Below are 22,311 nucleotides of genomic sequence, written 5' to 3' on the forward strand. Positions count from 1 at the left end.
ATCTGAAGGATTGTACAGTGAAAATCAGAACAGTGAAACTATAAAGGAGTTACCAGATAACAGCAGTGAGGGATTTTAATATTCACAGAATGTATGCCAGTTAAATGATTTGCTTGTTATCTTTTTAATCTATTTCATTGCTATTTTGCTTTCAGTGTCAATAATATGTTCTCCTTTTGTATAAAATTAAATACTCAAAGGAGAGATATTCATCTGCTTAAAGAAAAAATGGTGCATGTGACGAGACAGAAATCCAGGGCTTACTTCCAGGATCACACCAGCCAGGATAACAAACTCTCATTACCTTCACCGGGGCCAAGAATGAGCTGTAGGTTACCGACTTCACAAATGTAAAAGGAATTCAAAATCTCACATGTCTCAAGGATAATATGCTTTGGTAGGGAAAGAGGCCTTTCAATGTTTCCATAATTTGTGTTAACCATAAAGTTTGTTCTGTTTTCTTTCAAAGCACTTTTTTGGAGAAGTATATCAAGGAGTACAACAGCTAATTTTCTGAAGTGAATTTGATCATACCCTTGTCTTGCAGCTCAACCTATACTCTATGTTTTACTTTCAGTGACTTATTTGAAATTTTAATGCTGATGTAAAGCTGTGATTTGATATTTGCTGTAAGCCCTAGTCTTATAGAGTCATTTTCATGTATTACAGAATAATAAATTACAAAATCATCCATAAGGCACACCTCTCTAGAACCCTCTGAAAGTATAATATACCAGCTATATGTAAATAGAAGATGGTTTAGGAAAAGTTGTAATGAAATATCTTGCAACTGCACCTACAAATACATATTTTTACATGCAGATAGAAACAGACAAGCTCTTCAAGTGTAGTATCTCTCATAAGTGAATAATTTCTGCCTTCATATTTCCAATTACCTTTTCCAATTTTATCACAGTATTTTGTTCCATAAAACTCAGGTTTTGATCCTTCTGTAATCATACCTGATAAAAGGAGAGATGTTGATTATCATGGAACATTCATGTGGTACTCCAATTATATTCTTCAAGCACTGGCTGTTTTCTAACAACTTTACAAAGTCATTTTCTGTAGAGAAATATATACAAATTTCCAAGCAACTGAGCAACATGCAAAGTTCCTGCAGCTCTAATTTCTGGTGAGAGCTAGTGTATTATAAGAAATAGCTTCTAGCAATGACAACAACATGAAAAATATTTCTGCACTAATGAGGAAGGGAAATTACGGAAAGGGCAAGTTTACAGTTATTTATATGTTGTTTCTGTATGCCACTATTCTAATCAATATTTCTATTTATACTATACAGTGAATTATTATCAGAGAAATCATTGGCATGGCACCTGGGAGAAGTGTTATTCAAGGTACATCTGTCAAGAGCTGGCTTCTCAGGTGGCATATTACATCAACAATATGCATCGGTGGCAGGCAACTTCTGTGTTTCGTTATATTGCCTATAGCTGCACAATAAAAGTTTGTAACATCTGCTGATTTTTCTTCCTATACCTGATGAAATCATCTGTGGTGAAAGATGGTACAAATTAAGCTACAGGCAAAACTGTCGTTGACTTTCATGCAGTACCCAGGATTTTTCCAGCAAGGTATTTTCATATTATGTCCAGGGATAAGGAATTTTTCTCAGGCTCGAAGCAGAGAAAAGGTATAACTAATGACAGGTGAATTAGTTTCATCAACACAATACATTCAGACACAAATAACAATTGCCCTTCAGAGTCCCCAACCTCTTTATTTCTAATTCACATCTTGTTGGTGCTGTACTTTCTGGTAGGTCCTACATAATATCTGCAGGACCCAACAGACTTAAATCATAAAGGACTTATCGAATTCATGCAGCTTTTTTGGGATCAGTTCTCAATAACTTCTTGCAAACTCTGGAAGAACTCTTCCAAAGTAGATTCAATTACTGTTTGAGAAGCATTGTTAGCAATCCATCTTAAAATGCTAATGCTCTACCTTTTTACTTTATGTCCTACTACTAAAGTGGTACAAAGTCATTACTGAGGTATGTCTAAAATGGGTTAGTACTTTCACATATGTTTACTCTGATGTAATTTCTGAGCATGTTGAGGGATTAATTTACATTCTTGTGTTGAAATTTTCACAGAAGTGCTGAGAAACCTATGTCCAAGGTAGCTGACTTTCGTATACAACTGTTGAATATGGGAAGTTTTAGCAAATTATTTGTTTTTCTGTGCTGCTGGTGCTCTTATGTTCAAACAAGTTCACTTATTTAAATTACTAAGTTAAGTTTCCCTGTCTCCATACAAAAATGACATACAGCAACGGATGCTTGCTTTCCTTCCTAGCTATTAGAAATACTCAAACCCAGCTCACAATGGGTTCCTAACATTAGTGAAAAAAGAGAGAAAATATTCACTTTCCCCAGTTAGGTGATATTTACAGAGTTGGAGCATGTCACTCAGTGTCAGCCATGTATTTGTCTCAATCTGCAAGAATGTAAGGGTTTATCACTGTAGCATCATGTGCGTGGGTGATGTTCTGAGACCCTTCCATAAGGGTGGTGGGTTCTAGAGCAGAGCTGGCGGCCCTGCTTCTTACTGTGTAAGCCAAAGAATCTTTGACTCAATTATCTAAATAAACATGGATTGCCATCACACAATAACTTCTACAAAAAATTAATATATTGCAATTTTCCTAAGATGGCTCCGATGTGGTTTTAGCATCGTAATCTATGTTCTCTTCCAGGTTGAATATATATTTATACTGTTGTGTATGTGTGTGCATGCAGGAGTGTGAGTGAGCAAGTAAGAAAGAGTTGGATAGGTAGAGACAGAATGCATTTTTCTATCATTTTATGGTATAGTAAGAATACTTTCTTTCCTAATTTAGTCAAACCCCCACATACTCTCACAGGCAATTAAAAAATGCTTTCCAAGTGCCTTTAAGGCACAGTGCACTTGACAAGTTTGGCAGGTTCCTTGTGAATTTACTGAACCTGATAAAAAGGCAGATAGTAGCAAGCTTACACAGCTCCCAGAATCCCCTTTTACAAGTGAGATCTATGTGCATATGCATTCTCACAGCTTTAAGAGTTCGAACACCTGCTCCTTTTAAGTCATTCCCACCTCGGGTAATTATTTATAAATGCTCTAAAACACTGCATATAAATCATTGTTGGTATATCTGTGAAAGAAAAAAAAAAAATCCCTAAATGTACCAATAGCGAATAGGTCCTTTACGAGCACTCTCTTCTGTTCATCAATATCTTCAAAACGCATGTTTTTATGCAATAAAATAGTGATATATTTGGTACAGAAATTAAGATTAATTAAAATTCAGGGGTTGAAAACAATTATCCTGCTGTGAGAATTTCCTGCAAGACAGAAATATTTGTTGACCCAAGATTAGAACAGCAAACCCATTAAGCAAATTAATAACCCAATTAATTTAAGATTCCTAAGATTTCTGGTGTGAGTTTTAAACAAAGGTCTATTACATCTGCTTGACATTCATGTTACTGCTCTGGTGGTAGTTTCTTAGAAAATCATGTATATTTCTTAAGACCCAGCAAATAGCTGTTATCAATTTGCTATAAACCAAATGTAAATTGGATGGCCAGCACCCCAGCCTAGAAAGTGGTGCTGTTTCAAGTTACCATGAGCAGAAAAAGAAGCATTGTATTCTACCCACTGTCAGGGTACATTGAGAGCAGCAGCACCAAGTCATAGCTAATGGCGGGCAGTGTTTGGATGGAATAGTGGGAGTAGAATTGCTCCTGATTTATTTTTGTGACAGTAATTCCTAAGACTGAAATGGGTAACTGAAAGGAAGCCTTTTCCAGTTACTTCAATGAAAGGATGGAAATTTGATGGGTTTCCGTGGGCAGAAAAGGTATGAGTCTGCTCTCAATCACTTTCCTAGCTAATTGTACTCTCTTTTTAACCTACCCACACTTTTAAAAGACACAGCCTGAAGACCAGCAATGGCCAGAAAACAAGTCAGAGAAACAGCTCTCTGAATTCCCTTAAAATCTGCATCTCAGAAAGCTCAACACCATCAGCCTCCCTGGCCACCCAGTCCTGAAGGCAGCCTGAGGAGGAAAGTCAGTGCAGAACACTGAGGTTTAACCTCATGGAGCCTGTCTAGCATGGGGATTTTGTTGATCCCAGATAAGTAGCAGAGGCAGGTGAAATAAAGACAGTGTGATATTGTAGGGACAGGAAGGACATGTGTCCAGTAAGTGTGCATTAGCTCAATGTGCATCACACAGCATGATACAAATACGCAGCTCAGAAAGGTCATGGAGGCAGTATGTTAAATTTGATTCTGTAAATTAACAAAGTCAGTAATCTTAATCATATCCAGAGCACTTTCTTTGGACCTAGGACCTTGAAAGGCTTTGATTACCTTTTTAATGTGCCTATTCGATTAGTTATACTAAGCCTCAACAAATGAGGTTTGGCAGCCTACTTTAAACTAAGAAAATACACTGTTGCCAGCAGTAGCTACGCTGAAACCCTCCCCTACCCCTTGCCATGTCTTCATTACTTATCTCCCCAGTAAAATGGTGTTATGGTTCTTGTTAGTTACAAAACCTCATTCTGTAAGCTAAATAAGAGCAGTATTATAAAACTTTTGTCTTCTGATATGCCATATAGTTTACGCAAGTAGATATGTAATATATTTTAGAAATTTGCCAAGTAGAATGGGTGGCATTTATATGGTTTTGAGTTGCACAAATAACTAAGAAATGTCATCAGATTTTCGTATGAATTCCTATCAGGATGAAAATATCTAAACATCCTTTTCATATTTTTGGACCTTTTAAACACAGCTTTTATCTCTCACAATGGTCACAATCCAACTAACATACGCCTCCTTATGAATAGAAGATTTCTACCAAGCCTTTTCCAGTTCTTTAGATGCTTCCCATGATACTTAAGAGAACTATTTATTTTCTTTTAAAAGAACACCAGAAGAATTATTCCTTTGCATCACCAGTTCCTCACTGGATTTCATATAACACATTGTCTAATCTTTTACACATTTTCAAAACAAGAACTTACATTTAAGGTATCTGGCCAATTCTCACACCAATATTTATATATATATGTATACATATATAGCTTTTCAAGACCCCCAGTGCCCACATAACTGAGCAGTAGGTAGAGTTTATGGATTAACTTGCTGAAGAAAAAAGTTGTAAACTACTATGTGTATGATCCCAGTGTACCTCTCCAAGCTGAATTTCCAATGCTTTCACAAGCTGTCAACACATTTCTATGAACTCACTGCTTTAAATCAAAAGGCAACGAATCCTCCAGACAGTAGCTACTGCACTTTACAGGTTGGAGTCTACTATATGAGACGTATAAATTCCAGATTTTCAAACTTCTTTTGATTCTGTCAGATATGGTAGTTGAATGTAGTCATAAAATTCCTTAGTCATGTTTCTGCTGTTAATAGGGAGATAGTCAATATATTCTGAAGCCTCATATATTTTGGTGATTTTTTTTGAAGAATTTAAACTGAGACGTAAGTGGTTTTAAATGCCAAAATTTCAGTATAGAAGTGCATCACCATATTATTTTTTAAGCCATATTATAGTAGTTTTGTGTTTTAGAGACCTTATCACACCTGCAAGAAAATATCTCAGACTAGAAATACTAAAGAAAAAAATGTTACCATCAATAACACATGACCTATGGTCCAGGTGATTCCACATGAAAGAGTCATCCTTGAATGTTGAAACAAATATAATATATTTTGTGTATATATATGTTATATAGTCTACTCAGTAACTCTTTTTGGAAGACCTCGAAGCAGCCAGTCCTTGATTTGGAAAAGCAGATGAAAGAGAAATTGACTTTCCTTCTTATGCTTCCTAGGTTGGGATCAAATGATGACATTAAATGATTAACCCAATTTTGTGGGCTGATCATTAAATTCAATTTAATATAATTTAGGAGCTTCCTGCCAACAAGATAGAACTAACTTACCCTGCCCAGGGAAATAAACCAATTACTAATGAAGTCAGTGGGAACACATGTGAAATCCATTTTCTTTACTAACACACCAATTTCTCCAAACCCAGAGCTCTATCTAGGAGATTTTCTTGGCAAAGTTCTCAAGTCTTTCAGAAACTGCTCTAAGCAGCTACACAAGTGGGGTGTGAAGGCTCATCAGTTCCACAATGAACATCAGCATCATCTAACGAGTGCTGCCTCCAGCTCCCCTCACTTCCCTGTTCCTGCTACAAAACATAGGCTGTAGAGTTAAGTCCATGTTAAGATCATCTTTCTAGACTTCTTTGGGAACACTTCCCTCCCTGTTATCCATGCCTGCAACTGAAAGTTTTAATGAGATACCTAACTTCCAGTACCCTTCACTGCATCCTCCATTACACTGATCGTCACCTCCATAACACTAAGGGTCACCTCTATTACACTAAGTGTCACCACCACTGGCTGACAGTTCTGTAGGACAGAATAGAAGAGTGTACCATTTACAGATGAGGATTCAGGAGACAATGGCTGAAATCCCAGGACTTGCAAGTACTGCAAGGATCATTTCAACCCCACCCATTCCTCTTATGTCTCCTTCCAACAGTAAGAATTTCAGAAGGTATAAATGCACCTTGAACTGGAATTGGAGTGCAAATAAAATATGGTACATCTTTTTAATAGGACTCCACTATTGTTTCAAAACATACAGAAACCAAGTCTGGAGGACAATAAAAATACTCAGAAAGTAAAACAATTTGAAACTTTTAAAGCTTTCTGTAATGAGATCTAGTTGAATATATTCATTTTAAGATTATTAGAAAATGTGCTAGTGTGCTAAGTTCCATTTTTATTTCTGCAAATGGTACAGTATCATCGGGTACCCACGTTCTTTCTAATTGCTAACGTCTTTTCAAGGAAAAGCAAAAGTACGCTGATTTCCAGCCAAACCACACAAATACAGATTTTTTAAATTGTTTTTTAATACACACCATCAAATTGTCTATATTTTGTTCTTTCATAGAGTGTTTGCAGAAGTCTATTAATTGGCATTGGGAAAAAGACATGTACCTCATACTTGTCATCTGAGAATTCTGATTCTATGTGCATGTTTAAAACACTATAGCTTTAAGTGTTTCAAAACTACTGCCTACCAGTAATGTTACATATTTTTTCTTTTCTTTAACTTAGGTGTTGGGTTTTTTTTTTTAAAAAAAAGAAATTAAAGGAAAATGCTTCTATATAGTTATTTATAGAAAAGCATAGCTACACACACATTAATGTAACAGGCATTAATTAACATGTCATTAGTGTCTTCTATAATTACATCTACATTTGAAATTAATTTCAATAAATTTTCCTTTACATGTAACCTCCAAAGGATCTCAACAAGCAGTCTACAAATCTAGTACAACTCTAGTAAGATTTCTTATTAAATTTACAGAACTCTTTCTCAGCAAAAATACTTAAATATATCTAATTTTTTAAATTTAGATTTCAAATTGTCACCTTTTCTCATTTCAATGTCGGTTGTTTTTTCTAGTTGCTCCTGTGGCTTGTGGCCACATGTCAGATGTAGGAAATGAATGCAAGTCTTTTAAAACTCCATATATGGCAATATACAAAATATCACATGTTAGGGTTTTGAGATGAAGGAGGGAGGGCATTATTTCTGCGATGGCATCTAAGTGTCATGAGAGAGCATTTGGATAATCTAGGAGGTGAGCTTTGGATGGGGATACACACTTATGACCCCCTGATACCTACAGCAAAGTGCATTTCTAATGCAGCGTGAAATCCCAGTACTGGGAAAAAAACTGCACTGAACAACTGCTGTAGACTAATTATACAGACCCAAAACAAAGCTACTGGGCTAGTTTTGCCAAAAGCTGAGGAAATCAATATAGAACATTGCATCTTTAAAACATCAAGCCGTGAACCAGCCTTTGGATCTGCACTGTGGTTCTCTGTGTGACGGCAAGGAAGATTTGCAGGTGTAAAACAAGATCAATGAACTGAACAGGGAGCCATTTAAATGCCTAGAGGAAAAGCTGGATTGAGGGAGATGCAAAGCATGTTCAACAGCATAACAGCATTATTTTGCAGCAATACAGGTTGCAAAAAAGCACTTAAATGAGGTTTCATGATTCTGCAGTCTTAGAACTCAGTGCTTGCTCCTCTCCATCCTCCCTAGATACAGCAGGAGAATTAGATAATTTCACAGAATAACAAGGTTGGAAAAGACCTTTAAGATCATTGAGTCCAACCGTTTTCAGCCTATGCTAAACCATATCCCTAAGTACCTCATCTAACCTTTTTTTGAACACATCCAGGGAAGGTGATTCAACCACCTCCCTGGGCAGCCTGTTCCAGCCCCTGACAACTCTTTCAGTAAAAAGTTTTTTATAACATCTAATCTGAACCTGCCCTGGCACAGCTTTGTGCCATTTCCCCTTGTCCAATCACCTGTCACCTGTTTGGAGATCATCGCCCACCTCCCTACAACCTCCCTTCAGGTAGTTGTAGGTGGTCATAAGGTCTCCCCTCAGCCTCCTTTTATCCAGGCTAAACATCCTCAGCTCCCTCAGCCACTCATCATATGATTTGCCCTCCAGCCCCTTCACCAGCCTGGTTGCCCTTCTCTGCACTTGCTCAAGGACCTCAATGTTCTTCTTATGGTGAGGAGTCCAGATAACTGCACGCAGTACTCGAGGTGTGGCCTCACCAATGCCGAGTACAGGGGCACAATCACTTCCCTAAACCTACTGGCCACACTATTTTTCATACAAGCCAGGATGCCATTGGCTTTCCTGGCTACCTGGGCACACTGCTGACTCATATCCAGCCTGCAGTCAACCAACATCCCTAGGTCCTTCTCTGCCTGACAGCTCTCCAGCCAGTCTCTCCCAAGCCTGTAGTGCTGCATGGGGTTGTTATGTCCAATGTGCAGCACTCTACACTTGGCCTTGTTAAACTTCATCCTGTTGGTCTCAGCCCATCTGTCCAGTCTGTTCAGATCCCTCTGAAGAGCCTCCCTACCCTCAGGCAGATCAACACTTCCTCCCAGCTTAGTGTCATCTGCAAGCTTGCTGAGGAGCATTCAATCCCTTCATCGAGGTCATTGATAAAGATGTTGAACAAGACTGGACCCAGGACTGAGCCCTGGGGGATGCCACTTGTGACCGGCATCCAGCTGGATTTGGTTCCATTCACCACCACCCTTTGGGCCTGTCCATCCGGCCAGTATTTAACCCAGATGAGGGTCCACATGTCTAGGCCAGTGGCATCCAGTTTCTCAATCAGAATGCTGTGAGAAACCGTGTCAAAGGCTTTACTGAAGACCAGGTAGACCACATCCACAGCATTCCCCTCATCCATTAAGCCTGTCAGGTTAGTTTGACAGGATCTACCTTTTGTAAACCCATGTTGACTAGGCCTGATCCCCTGGCCATCATGCATGTGCTGCATGATAACACCTCCATGATGACCCCTTCCATGATTTTCCCCGGAACTGAGGTCAGACTAACATAGTAATTTCCTAAATTTCCTGTGTAGCTTCACAGTTAACATGTAACAGAACCAAAGTCAAGTCTTCCTCTTCTTAAGGAAGTTTGACCCTATTACATTTTAACAATAATTTTAAAATATTTTAATGATAATATTTTAATTCATGATCATCAAACAGGACCAAGGGGTGCCCCTAGGATTGCTTATAGGTGAGCAAGGAGCATATTCCTCCAGAAGATGGAAAAGTAGGTAAAATAGAAAGAAGTGAACTGGATTCCCTCCGGGTAGAAAATTCTCTAACTACCAAAGTGTTGGATAAAACAGCACAATCATTTATTACAGGGAAAGCCAAGCTCAAGAGGCTCCAAGCTGTAAGAAAGAATACTGGATTGGACCCTGCAAGTAACCTTAGCGTGTGAATCTCAGTCATGTTTGAGGGACAATTAATCACTTAGTGGCTAACAACACTGCTTCTAGGCTTGAGAAGGAAAACACTTTCAGGTAAGTGGAAAAGATTCACAGATTTTCAGTTGAAGCAGAAGGATGCCTATCTGCACAGATGAATAAGGAATAAAGGCATCCATCAGATCTCATAATAATTAGCTGCCTGTGAGACTAGCAGGAAAATGTAGGAAGTATAACTTTGTTTAAGGGATTACATAATTAATTTCCAGGTATCCTGATCCCTTTGCTAGAAGCTACCTTGAGTGTAAACTCAGGCTTGGCTCATAGCACCTAGAACAGGTACAAATGGAAAGAAGGATTTCTCCTCTCAGTGCATGACCACCACACAACAGGATGCACAGGAAAAACCATTGTTAAAACTTTTTATAATTGAAAAATGACTGACAAATAGTCCTGGAGAAATCATACATGGAATATTGCTGGATTTGGAGGTCTAAAGATGAGGAAATGCAAATGATCGTAAAATCTCATATATTTGAGTTACAATGTGATGTGGTGAGTAAAGTTTATGGAAAAGTCAAGCTCCCACAACACAGGCTTTGAAGTTGTTCCATATGTACATGGTGGTCCTTCTCCCAGAACACTGGACATTTGGAAGCTATCTGGAGTAGATAAATTAGTAACTATCTCTCCTTCTGCAACTTTTGACAGGCAAACCCAAATATATGTAGTTGTATCACATAAGCTGTATGATTAGCAATCACAACAGATATGGATTTCAAAGACTGATTTTTTTTTCTCCCCCCCAGGGCAAACCCACTGCAGCTGAAAGATCTGACAAACCCTATAGGACAAAAAAATTCTTTGACTCATACTTTGCATAATTTCCTTCTTCAATAAAATGAGTGAGTCAGAAGACAACTAAGTGAAAAATAATTATGATTCAGAAATGTCAGATTACAGCATAATTGTTCTTTAAAAAAATCAGACCACACATATATTTCTAATTTAGCATATCTACTCCCCATGGCTGTTGAAATATATGTCCAATGGCTTTTAGACTACCCTAAAGTTTGCTTTCATTTTATTATTATTGTTCGGCATCAGAATACAAAACAACTAAAAAATTCAATATGGATCAAAGGTTCCTTTCACAATCAAGGGAAAGTACTAAACCTTCTCACAGAGGTATATCCAGACCACATTCCCTTTTTTCATTGACTATACGACTGGAATGCCATCAAGAGGTCAATCTATTCCCAATCTCTATCCCTAAGAGTGTTGTGAGCAAGTGAAAGCATCTCCATTTCTTTGTTTCTCACTGGCCTCTCTATAGGACACATTTGTGGTTTCTCTCATAATACTTCAGAGGCCAGATAACCTTCACCTCTCCTGCTGAACATGTGGTACAACTTTGGACTAAGGACACTTAGTGGGCAATCAAGTGGCATAGTTTCCAGTCATCTCCCTTGGATGTGTAGATATACTGGAAAAACATTTAAGAAAAAATAAACTCTTCCAAAACCAAAGCTAGAAACCTAAGACTTCATCATGCCCATTTGGGGAAGGGGTCTCCAACATGTAAAGGACATGGACCTGTTGGAGTAAGTCCAGAGGAAGGCTGGAGAACCACTCTTATAACAGGCTAAGAGAGTTTGGGTTGTTTAGCCTGGAGAAGAGAAGGCTCCAGAGAAACTTCATTGCAGCTTTCTAGTACCTGAAGAGGGCTTACAGGAAAGATGGAGAGAGAATTTCCAGAAGGGTATCTAGTGATAGGACAAGGGCTAATGGCTTTAAGATGAAGAAGGGTAGATTTAGATTAGATACAAGGAAGAAATTCTTTATTGTGAAGGTGGTGAGGCACTGGAACAGGTTGCCTAGAGAAGTTGTGGCTGCCCCCTCCCTGGCAGTGTTCCAGGCCAGGTTGGATGGGGCTTTGAGCAACCTGGTTTAGTGAGGGGTGTCCCTGCCCAGATGTCTTTTGAACTAGATGGCCTTTAAGGTACTTTCCAACCTATGATTCTATGATCCAACTTGAATGTCTTCCATGCTAGATTTGAATCAGACTTGGTTTTCCCTACCCTTTCTGTTTCCAGGTATCTTCCAATCGTACTTCACAGCAACTGAACTGTAAAAAAAACAGAGGGAATGATTTCTTCACCATAAGTCTGTGAGTAGGTAGGTGGTCACTGCAGAAAGAGTCAAGCTTCCTGCAGGTAATGAAGTGCTATATTATGGGCTGACTGTGCAGTTGCATAACAGGCTGGGCACTAGCATTGACCACTTCTGGGTTTAGTGGGGGTTCACATCATGAACTCTTAAGTGGGAGGCAAGAACTATCATCAGGTGTGTGTACCTATCATCAGGCACACCTCAATGACATCTTCAGTCATAAAAGAAGTTCCCATGTAGTCCTGAACATTGATGAACCGACCACCTGGAAAAAGGGTGAGTTTTCAGCCAAAATTTAGACAGGAAGTAGGAAAGAAGATTGAATCATAAATACTGGATCAAAGTGCAGTCATGTTAAGAGTCATGCAGTGTATTTACTATTACTGAGGTCAGTATTGTGAGAATATGTCATTACACTCCCTCTAAATCAGAAAGGTGGCATTTTCTAATACTTAATAATGTGATTCCGAGAACACTGAAGTCAGTGGAGGATTCTCTGCACACTTCAGTGAGCTTTGGATGCATCAATAATCTTCAGGGTAAAACAATTTTCAGATTCTTGACCAATTAAAATAGAAAACTACTTTCATTTCTGTGATGTTGATGATAAAATGTCTGCTTTCCAAGAATAATCAAGTGAATGTATAGCTAATTTCTGTTACTATTCCAGTGAGTCAAACCCATATTTTTTTCAGCTTAAATATCAAATGAATTGGTTGTTAAATATTCAGAATTTTTGAGGAGTTATTGTGATTTTTTGCATCTTGATATTTTACATCTGTTCATTAAATTGGTAATCTAGTCAGGGTATTTATTATTAGTTAACTTATGTATTAACAATGAATAACCTGGTTAAAGAAGATGCTTAAATAATAAGAACTAATATTAATAGCTTAAATAATACCAACTACAAAACAAGAATTATTTACTAAAGAAGTCTGTAAATGTTAGCTAAAAATTTCATCTTGGTAAATACCCTAGTCTCTTCCACAACAATCTGTGAAAAGTAAAAAAAAGAAGCTAAATTCATCAGATAAATTATTCATTGAGAATTTTTTTGCTAAACTCTGTTAATTAAGCAGTAGGTTAATTGCAGCATAGAATTGCAGAATTGCATGTGAGGATTCATCTAGGGAATCCCACTTATGAACTATGATTCCTGGGACTGAACTGAAGAAGTGTCTCCTTTTTCTCTTGCCAAGAGTCATGCTGTTAATCAATTTATCTATTGTGAAATTTAAGATTTCAGAACCCATAAAATGCTAAGGAAATGTTTCTTACATAAGTTTTTTTTTTTTAATTAGTAATATACTGGGAAACTATGCAATGCATTTTTATTATTATTAATTATCTTTATTTTAAGGAGTAATTTTTTCCCCAAAATGATTAACAGTCATGACATGACATCCATCCATCCAGAGGTACATGTAGGTCATTCTAGATAAATGGGACAACTGGTTAAAATGCTGGATCAATGTTCACTTTTAAAATGCTTATCAAATCTCAATACACTGTGCACCTTTCAAACTGTCAATGCCAGAGCTTTAGACAGGTTCCCCGAAGGGATGCAGACAATTACTAGTTCAAGAAGCTTAAAATGTTCTATAACCTCACTCACAATTCTGCTTATCTGCAGAAAGAAAAGTGAGCAGGTGAATGTAATAGATGAAGGTATATTATCCTTCAGATACAGGATGCACCTCATAAAAGAAGATTGTTAAGAGGTTAATACTTGATATTTTTAACAGATGTTTTTAACAAAATCCTAACTTAAGCTTTAGTTTTCTGTCTGTGGCCTCCTCTATCACATAAGCAGCTTTGTACACTTTCACAGGAATTGCCCACTGTGTGCACTAGTCTTATAAGATTACAGGACTTATCATTTATAGGAATGTGGGACTGGAAGAGACCTCCAGGGTCACTGAATCCTCATTTTCACATGGAACCCTGCCATTTAATCCTCCTTTTCATAAATGGATCAACTTCTATCTTACAAGTTGTTAAGGGGCTTTGCCAGAACTACTTCTGTTGTGGAAGTATACCACATATCATTCCTCTGACAGTTAGGAGCTTTCTGCTGTAGCATTTTCCAACTCTTTTTTTTTTTTTTTTTTTTTGGTCTATATGTGTGCATGTGGAATTATTGTGGTTGAGCAGTGTACCTTCCATTACTTTTTTTTCCAGGTGAAAACCACTTTTCCACTTTGGATCTTTAATCCTGATACACTGTTAAATATAAAGAGATATTTCTGCTTTACAACCATCATGGCCATGTAGTTAATATGTATGATTGTCCTGATTTTCACTCTATGGATCATCTTCATCAGTGTTCTTATCTTATTGTTCATCTCTCTTTCTTTGAAGAAAATACTAAATCAGATTATTTTGAGTACTGAGCCTCGAGGAATACAATGACTGAACTTTGCTCTGACACCATACTTCCCTGTAAATACATGCTAAAATCACATTTGCCTATGTAATCTCATGCTACTTTTCTGCAAAGGGTTCATTCAGAAGGGTTGATACACTTTCTATTAAGGTGTTATCCTCCAAACCAATTCTGAATTTGAATGCAGGACTAAGGTAACTCCAAATACTACAGTAGGATTTATTTTAGTATCTACATAAATAAAACTCTCTTACTGTTACACTTCCTGTTCACAGCCTATAGTGGTAAATAAACTTTTTTCACCTGGTGTTCACAGTAACTAGTATCTACTGAATGAAGAGTGCAGAAGCTTGTTTGGTTTAACAACAGATGCAACCAGAAAGCCAATTTCCTTCCAACACTTCCTAGTACAGGGCTACTCTGAATGTTCATTTCAAACAGAATGGAGCATTATCAAATAATTATGTTTATAAGCAGTGCTGCCATGAATGAGTGAATGTAATGACAATCGTAATGAAAACAGATGCTGATATTTACATGTATTTAAAGTAAATTTCATTGATCATAAAAGATGATCTATTGTAGGCTTTAATATTAATTTAGAGATAATTACAGCATAGTGAGATTCCAGAAAACAACCACATGACCTTCACCGACTAATCTTATCAGTAGCCCTAGCACAGATTAAGTGATCAACTTTCTCTTTGACTTCATCTTGGCAATGATGACTTAAACTTCACATAGCACCAACACTGTACAAAACCCTGATGTAGGGTTAAAGATGGTGCTGTACACTGATTTTTTTTTCTATTTTGGCTGAAAATTTTTATTTAGGTCTGCTAGGAAATGAAACCATTTCTCATTACACAGATGTCAGTGAGCTTCAGTATCTCCTGCAAGAAGTTCTCCATTCTCTTAATCTTCTCTGCTGCTCCATCTATTCAAGTACCACTTTGATTCCCTACAAATCTCTACATGTTAAAGGTCTCTTTAAATGTGCCTCAAAGTAGAAGTAAAAACTATGTTTCTTTTTCTTCTGCCAAATATTTAAAAAATGTTTCCTTTTTTAATGCTTCACATTTGTTTCCTGATAAAAAACCAACATTTTATTTCAAGAAATGAGGGTATAGGAGAGAAAGAGTGGCTGCATATTTCAGTAACTTAGCTTTTTCAGAAGAGGCCACTAAAGACCTCTACCTGATGAGGAAGATTTTGAACTATACAACACATGCCTTTTATTCATTAACTGTATTTACTGTTCCTGTTACCACTTGATCTTATATAGTCTTCAGCTAGATGAGTTTTTAATCCAATTAAGTGGTGAAATCAGTAGTTATGTCTTCAATAAAAGTGTAAAAAGTGTAATAAAAACTGTAGAAAGGGGTCCTCGGTCAACCACAAGATCATGTTTGGCTCCCTTTCACCTGCAAGGCCTGAGTATGAAGGTAAGAAAATTGATATAGTTCAGAATCAAAGCTCTTGGTCCTTTACTGGTTGGGGTTTCCATGGAAGTGCTCTGATTCCAAATAAATGTGGCAAAATCTACTCATAGTTTTGATGTGCAGTCCTGGTATGTGTTAACCAAAAAGTTAAACAATTCTTGTTTCTGTATCGTATCAGTCCTATTTCTGCTGTAAACACCTTTTGTGTCATTACTTAGAAATCCAAAGGGATGTTCTGGTGAGCATCTTTGGCTGAAAAGTGAGTTACTCAGCAGATGATACAATTCCATTCAGGTGATAGTGATCAAAACTACATTGGAAAAGAAAGTCAAATTCAGGTTCTGACACATTTTCTAAGATTTTTACTACTTCATATACCACGACAGCTGTACCTCCTAGCATTTAGATTCAAAAAGACTAACTACTATGCAGTTATTTAAATAGTAATCAGTTCTTAATTAAGAAAAGAAAAAAGAACATTTGAAAATATATATAAGTTCTTTGTTGGCCATATTTTTCAGAGTCTCAAAAGTCTTTGATGTACCTGTGAGATGCTGAATTCCTTTGCCATGAGTAGGTAGCAAATCATATGCTGTTTGCCAATAACTTTGGAGAAGCCTTCATTTGCTATTCAAAGCTGGGCATCAAATCAGATTTCTGTGGATTCCTCACAGTTTTCCAGAATCATGCCATTGCAAAGAAGCCTTTATTGGGAAAAACAAGACCATTTTTTTTGTACAGCAAATTCCTTTGTACATTAAAAATTACATCCAAATATTCCCATCATGTTTCTATCCGTGCCCCTCACAGATTCAGAGAAAAGCAGAACTGTGAAAGGGGGACTATGAAGTCCTTGCACTTTCCAAATCTCTGGTGAGAACAGGGCTGTTGCACAGGAGCAAGTTTTGTTTTCTGCATGCAGCTAATCATTCCACAACTAAACCAACAGGTACATATCATTTTATCCCAACTTTTGTTTAGTGCGATAATATGTGGGCATTTTATATAAATTAATAAACATTATATACACACACACACACATATATATACACACACATATATAAATTTTTGTAGCTGTGTGTGTCCATGTGTATGTGTCTCTGCATGTGAACACTATTCCTAGTAGCATACAGCCAGTCTAGCTCTGGGAGACTGGATTCCCTCTGACACATGCATCACTGACAGAATTGTCAATTATTTCCAGCACAGACTCTTAATTGCCAGTGTGTGAGCTGGAATGAACCCAGGTTTATTAGCAGATTCCAGGCTCAGTTTGCATGTAATTTGCTAACAAAGACGGTACATCACTCTAGCCGTACTGTCACTCTGAAAGCTCCATAGTTCTTTCTTCTGTACTGATCTGTATTAATTGTGTTTTAGTGAGAAATGCTGACCATCATGCAGAACAATTTTCAGTCCTTCTGTTATAGAGTTTTTCCTATCAAGCCATGAGGAGACTATTAACACCTCTCTGCTGGAAGCACATAAAATAATCATGGGAGCTGTTTATGTTAATTCAGACTAACTCAGACCTCTTTTTTGTTTCAGAATAATTACTGTTTCAAAATATCAGCATGTGTTAAGAGATCAGGATTAATTTGTAAGAGCTGAATGACAACATTTCCAATGGCTTATTAAACACTAATTAGATTTAAAACGGTGTGACTCTACATACACTTGTGTTCATCAAGAAGTTTAAACAGCTGTTTTATAAGTAATGTAGGTTGTAAGGTTACAAAGTTTAATACCACTAGGGGTTATCTTATTGTATTAGATAACAAGTGATACATTCAATTCTGGGCTTTTCAGAACCAGCATAAAAGATATAGTTCTTTTTTTCCAGTGTGTTATGTGCTAATTAAACAGTTGGTTTAAGTAATATGAGGTTGTACTCATCTGACTGCAGTTTAAACATTATAAATAACAGTATTTCCTTAAATGTCTACGTGGAAACTAAGATAAACTATAGTTCCTTAGTAAAGTGGAAAACAAGGAAGCATAAAGGAAGAGAAAAGTGTTCATTCTAATATTACAGATGTAAGGATCAGAATTTGTGTCATTTATTACTGCATCAGCAGCGCAGATCATCAAAAATAATTGGAGAAAGGACAAACAACAATAACAACAAAGAAATCATACTGAAATCTGCTGGAATGCACATCATTAACCAAAAGTAATATGCTTAAATAATGCCAACTACAAATCTAAGTGTGTAGCACCTCAAAAAAAATGTCTTATAGCTTAGCACATATAGCATGCACTAGATTACAAAAAACAAGTTTATGTCTAAGATAGTGCTGAAAACATTACCCAGTGAAATATGTTCTGAACTGACAGTGCAAGACAACCCAAGTTAACTGCAGATGCAACGAAATGTCAAGCAAACAACAAGCTTCAGAACATATATATATTTGCTTGACTCTTTTACAAAGTTGTTCAAAGCCAAAAATATTCCATCTCCCTAACAGCAAATATATGCTCACGACCAGAACACTGGCCCTTCCTTCACGGTTCATGTGAATTTAGCAGATCTGGTGCAAGGTCCAAGTTTTATTTGTGTTTCATTCCCTTGTGTTATTTTTAAAGAGAGAACTATATTCTAGCCCTACTTCGTTGATAGAGATTGATGTGAAATCTTCACCTTTTTAAAAATAATGAGATTTTTGTCACAATTGCTGTGGGACCAGAATTTACCTAATCTGATCAGAGCTACCTCTCACATATCCCAGGCCTTGTTCAATGTTTAGCTTGGCAGTATGCACTAAATTGTTCCACCTGTTTGTCAGATGATTTGTTTACATGTTAAATGAGAAATGCATCGACCACTCCCTGTAGAAGAAAGCATTGGATTCTATAGCTATATGATGATGATAAACCTGCTCAGCATCTCTATTCCAAGTAGCAATCTCATATGAGAAGCAGAGAGACATTAATTTGCAATGTTATGCTCTTATAAAATAAAAGTGTGCTGTCTAGACTATTCTAAGTACACCTTTCCTCACAAAGCTGGGTAAAGAACTCATGGGAGAGGTGAAAGTATGCTATTATAAATTGTGTGTGCTATTCTAGGGAAAAAAGAACATTCAAATACCTTTACTAATAACTCGCTATTTACTTGTCTCTTATTTAATTAAAAGTGTGGGGGGTTTGTTTTGTTGTTAGTTGGGTTTTTTTTTTTTCTAATAGGCTTCAATTGCCTATATTCTCCAATAATAACACATCTGCCCAAGTCCAAATTTAATCTAACAGTCACTGATGCATCATCCAACATTTTCTGCTTGAACTTTTAGGTTTAAATTTCATATTTATTGATGTTCATGGGAGTTTTACCATTACATTTCTTAACTCAAGATTTTACCCTTAAAGATTTCAACAATGCACAAGGCTAAGGGGTAAATTATGGAACAGAATGGATGAAATCTTGGTTCTGCTGAAGTCTCCTGGCATTTTGCCTGTGACCTCAAGAGTAACAGCACCGTGTATTTTGCAAACTGAAATGGCACGAATAGCATGCTGTTCTTCATTTAAGTTTGGTGTGACAAGGTGTAGAATTTCAATACATTTTAAAAAAAAACTTTTATTTTGTTCAGAATTTACCTGAGTTTTTTCTTAAATTCAGCTGTGTCCACCAAAAAAAAAACCCACCACCCCCAAAAAAACCAAAAAACCCCAACCAAACAACCCTCTCCCCCTCCCCCAAACCAATCCAAAATCCTATCATAACTTTAGTGGCATTATAGGATTGAACTGTCCCACTAGGGTATACGAGAAGAATTATATTCTAACACAACGCTGGAAGTAAGCCACTGGAGTTCTATAGCCTGTATGTTTTAGCTCACTTTCCCTGCTGTCACATCATCCCATGTCTCTCCCACATTATCTATGAGGTAGCTGTCTTTACTGGACCTAGTCCATTTTAGCTAGGGTCACCGAAGCATGTCATCACACTCAGTTGTTTCTCTCTGATTCCGCAATGGTTCACATCAGAATAGTGGAGTAAAAGACCCTGCTGAAACATACGCTAAACCAGGATCAGATATGTGTCAACATTACATCTCTCTTAGGTGAGCCAGAGACATATAATTCAGTGTGTTTATGTGCCTGAAGGGCGGCAAGAATTATCTGATCACTTACGGAGCCAGACTGACACATAGGGATGATAAAGGGACAAGGTTACCCTCTCAGAAAGTTTTGACTGACTGAAGCTGAACCTGTAAAAAGAGTTTGGATGGATTCTGTCCTCTGTGTCATGCAACTGTTGAACTTTTTTTTATATGCTAATAAGTACCATAAATACAGATTTATCACCTTGTCAAGCCATAGTAACAGACTGTCTTGGATAGCTAGTGTTGTTTTCCATCAAATCTGTATCGTCAAGGATTGCTGTGTGCTTGGATTTCTGATGGCCTTAAATCTTTGGATCTCATTTTTCTAGATGCCCCCTACAATATATTTGTTTCTATTTTTCCATCCATTAACACTACAGAGTATTGTGACTGCCAAATTATTCCTTTCCACTAAACACTTCCTCTAAATATTTAATTACAAGTGTTAAGTGTGGGTCTGTGGGATTTTTGGTTTAAGTCATTTTTGTGCAGTTTTCAAAGAAAAGTAGAGATTAACTGACTTTCATTATGAATAATGTTTGTGTGCATTACTATCAGCAAAATGGATCTGATAAAAAGACAAAGAATGACCAGTTTATAGATACAGAACCACAATTATCTTTATTCCTGAGAGTAAAGGGTATCTTCATAAGGTTTCAAAGCATGTTATATTACACCTTGCTACCTTTTCTATTATACTAACCTAAATGTCTGTTAAATGATTTATAATATTATATCCAAACTCTATATTTACCACCATAGTATTACATGCATAAAATTCCTTCATGTTAGAATATATTCAGTCATTGAAACTAGTAATTAACAAGAAGGAACATTCAGTGGCTTATTGAAAGTAATATTTTTCACATAACCAAAGAAGATGGAATAAATCATTGGATACAGGATTGTAGGTCTGAATATAATCTTACAGGAATGTAATGAAAGTATCAGTTAATGCCTCAATCAATAATGATGTGGATTGTAGATTTTAGAAGAAAACTCATCAATTTATTTTATGATGTAATGTACAGCTTTACATCTTGCAAGAGATCAAAAAGAAATGGATGGAACAATTTTTTATTCAAAATATAAAACAGAATAGGAGGAGGATTTATGTTTCATAAGAGGAGATTTTCAGCTAATTAATTGTGAATTTCTACAATGCTAAGATTAGTTGGCACTGCATAATTCTAATTAAATCCATGGCCAACTCAAATAACTCTAACTAAAGAATCACATGATCAAAGTTCACAGCCAAACCTAGCTTTCCATATATTTTCTGTCTAAGCATCATCTTTAGGCATAGGCACAAAATGTACTGGTATTCTCATGAATCTGTGATGAGAGTTTACTTTCCATATATTTGATATATTTTGACACATGCAGGACCCAATCAGTATGCAACAGGGATTAAATTGTATGTTTACATGGCATGAAAGATTACTCTAAATAACTCATATTTTTAGGGTTCTTTTCTAGTTTTCCTGGTAATCCTGGCCTTTCTATAATTAGCATTTCCAACATATGACTGAACAAGCATGTAATATCTCATTATCCTATTGATATCCCAGTCAATCCTAGTTCTTGGAACTGGCAAGCGAACAAGCAAGTGCTAAGAATGATAGCAATTTCAGGACATTGGACTATGATTTACATTGGCTTTATTATCCTGAAATTAATTTTGACACTGCTGGAGGCACATGAACATTTCACTTCAGTTAACAGTGAGAAGAAAAGTTGCCATTTAGCATGTTGTTTTAAAACATATTGATTAATACATGCACTACAGAAGAACCTAAAAGTACAATAGGGTACACAGCCTACATATGGTCATGATAAACCATAACAATTATTTTGTTTAAAAGTATAATGAGAAGAAACATTACCCTCCTTTCATAAATGTCAAGCTGAAGATCATAGACTGTGAGCTTGAGTATTACCCAAGGAAATAGGAAAAGAAATTCTTAGAGATTTTTTTCCTCGGATTTCTTTGTTTCCAAAGCAGTGTTTAATTGCAACAATATTTTTCCTACATGGCGAATAAATTATTATATATCAGTTCTGTGTTTCAGCACTTCAGAGTGCTTCAGGTCATCCTCTTTGCTCAGCAGTCTTTAGATAAGAACAGGACAGCACTTTCTAGATGAAGTTCCGTGGTGTTTTAATTGAAAGGTAGACATAGATTGCTTATTTCTTTGCAACCAACCCAACTTTATTCTTAGTTTTCCATGTAAATGAGAGAGAATACATTCTTTGCATTTCCTCATTCCCCTTTTTCAATACAAAGAAAAAAAATCTTTTCAAATTATAAA

This window comes from Gallinula chloropus (genome assembly GCF_964237585.1).
Source record: "Gallinula chloropus genome assembly, chromosome: 2".
Taxonomy (NCBI): domain Eukaryota; kingdom Metazoa; phylum Chordata; class Aves; order Gruiformes; family Rallidae; genus Gallinula; species Gallinula chloropus.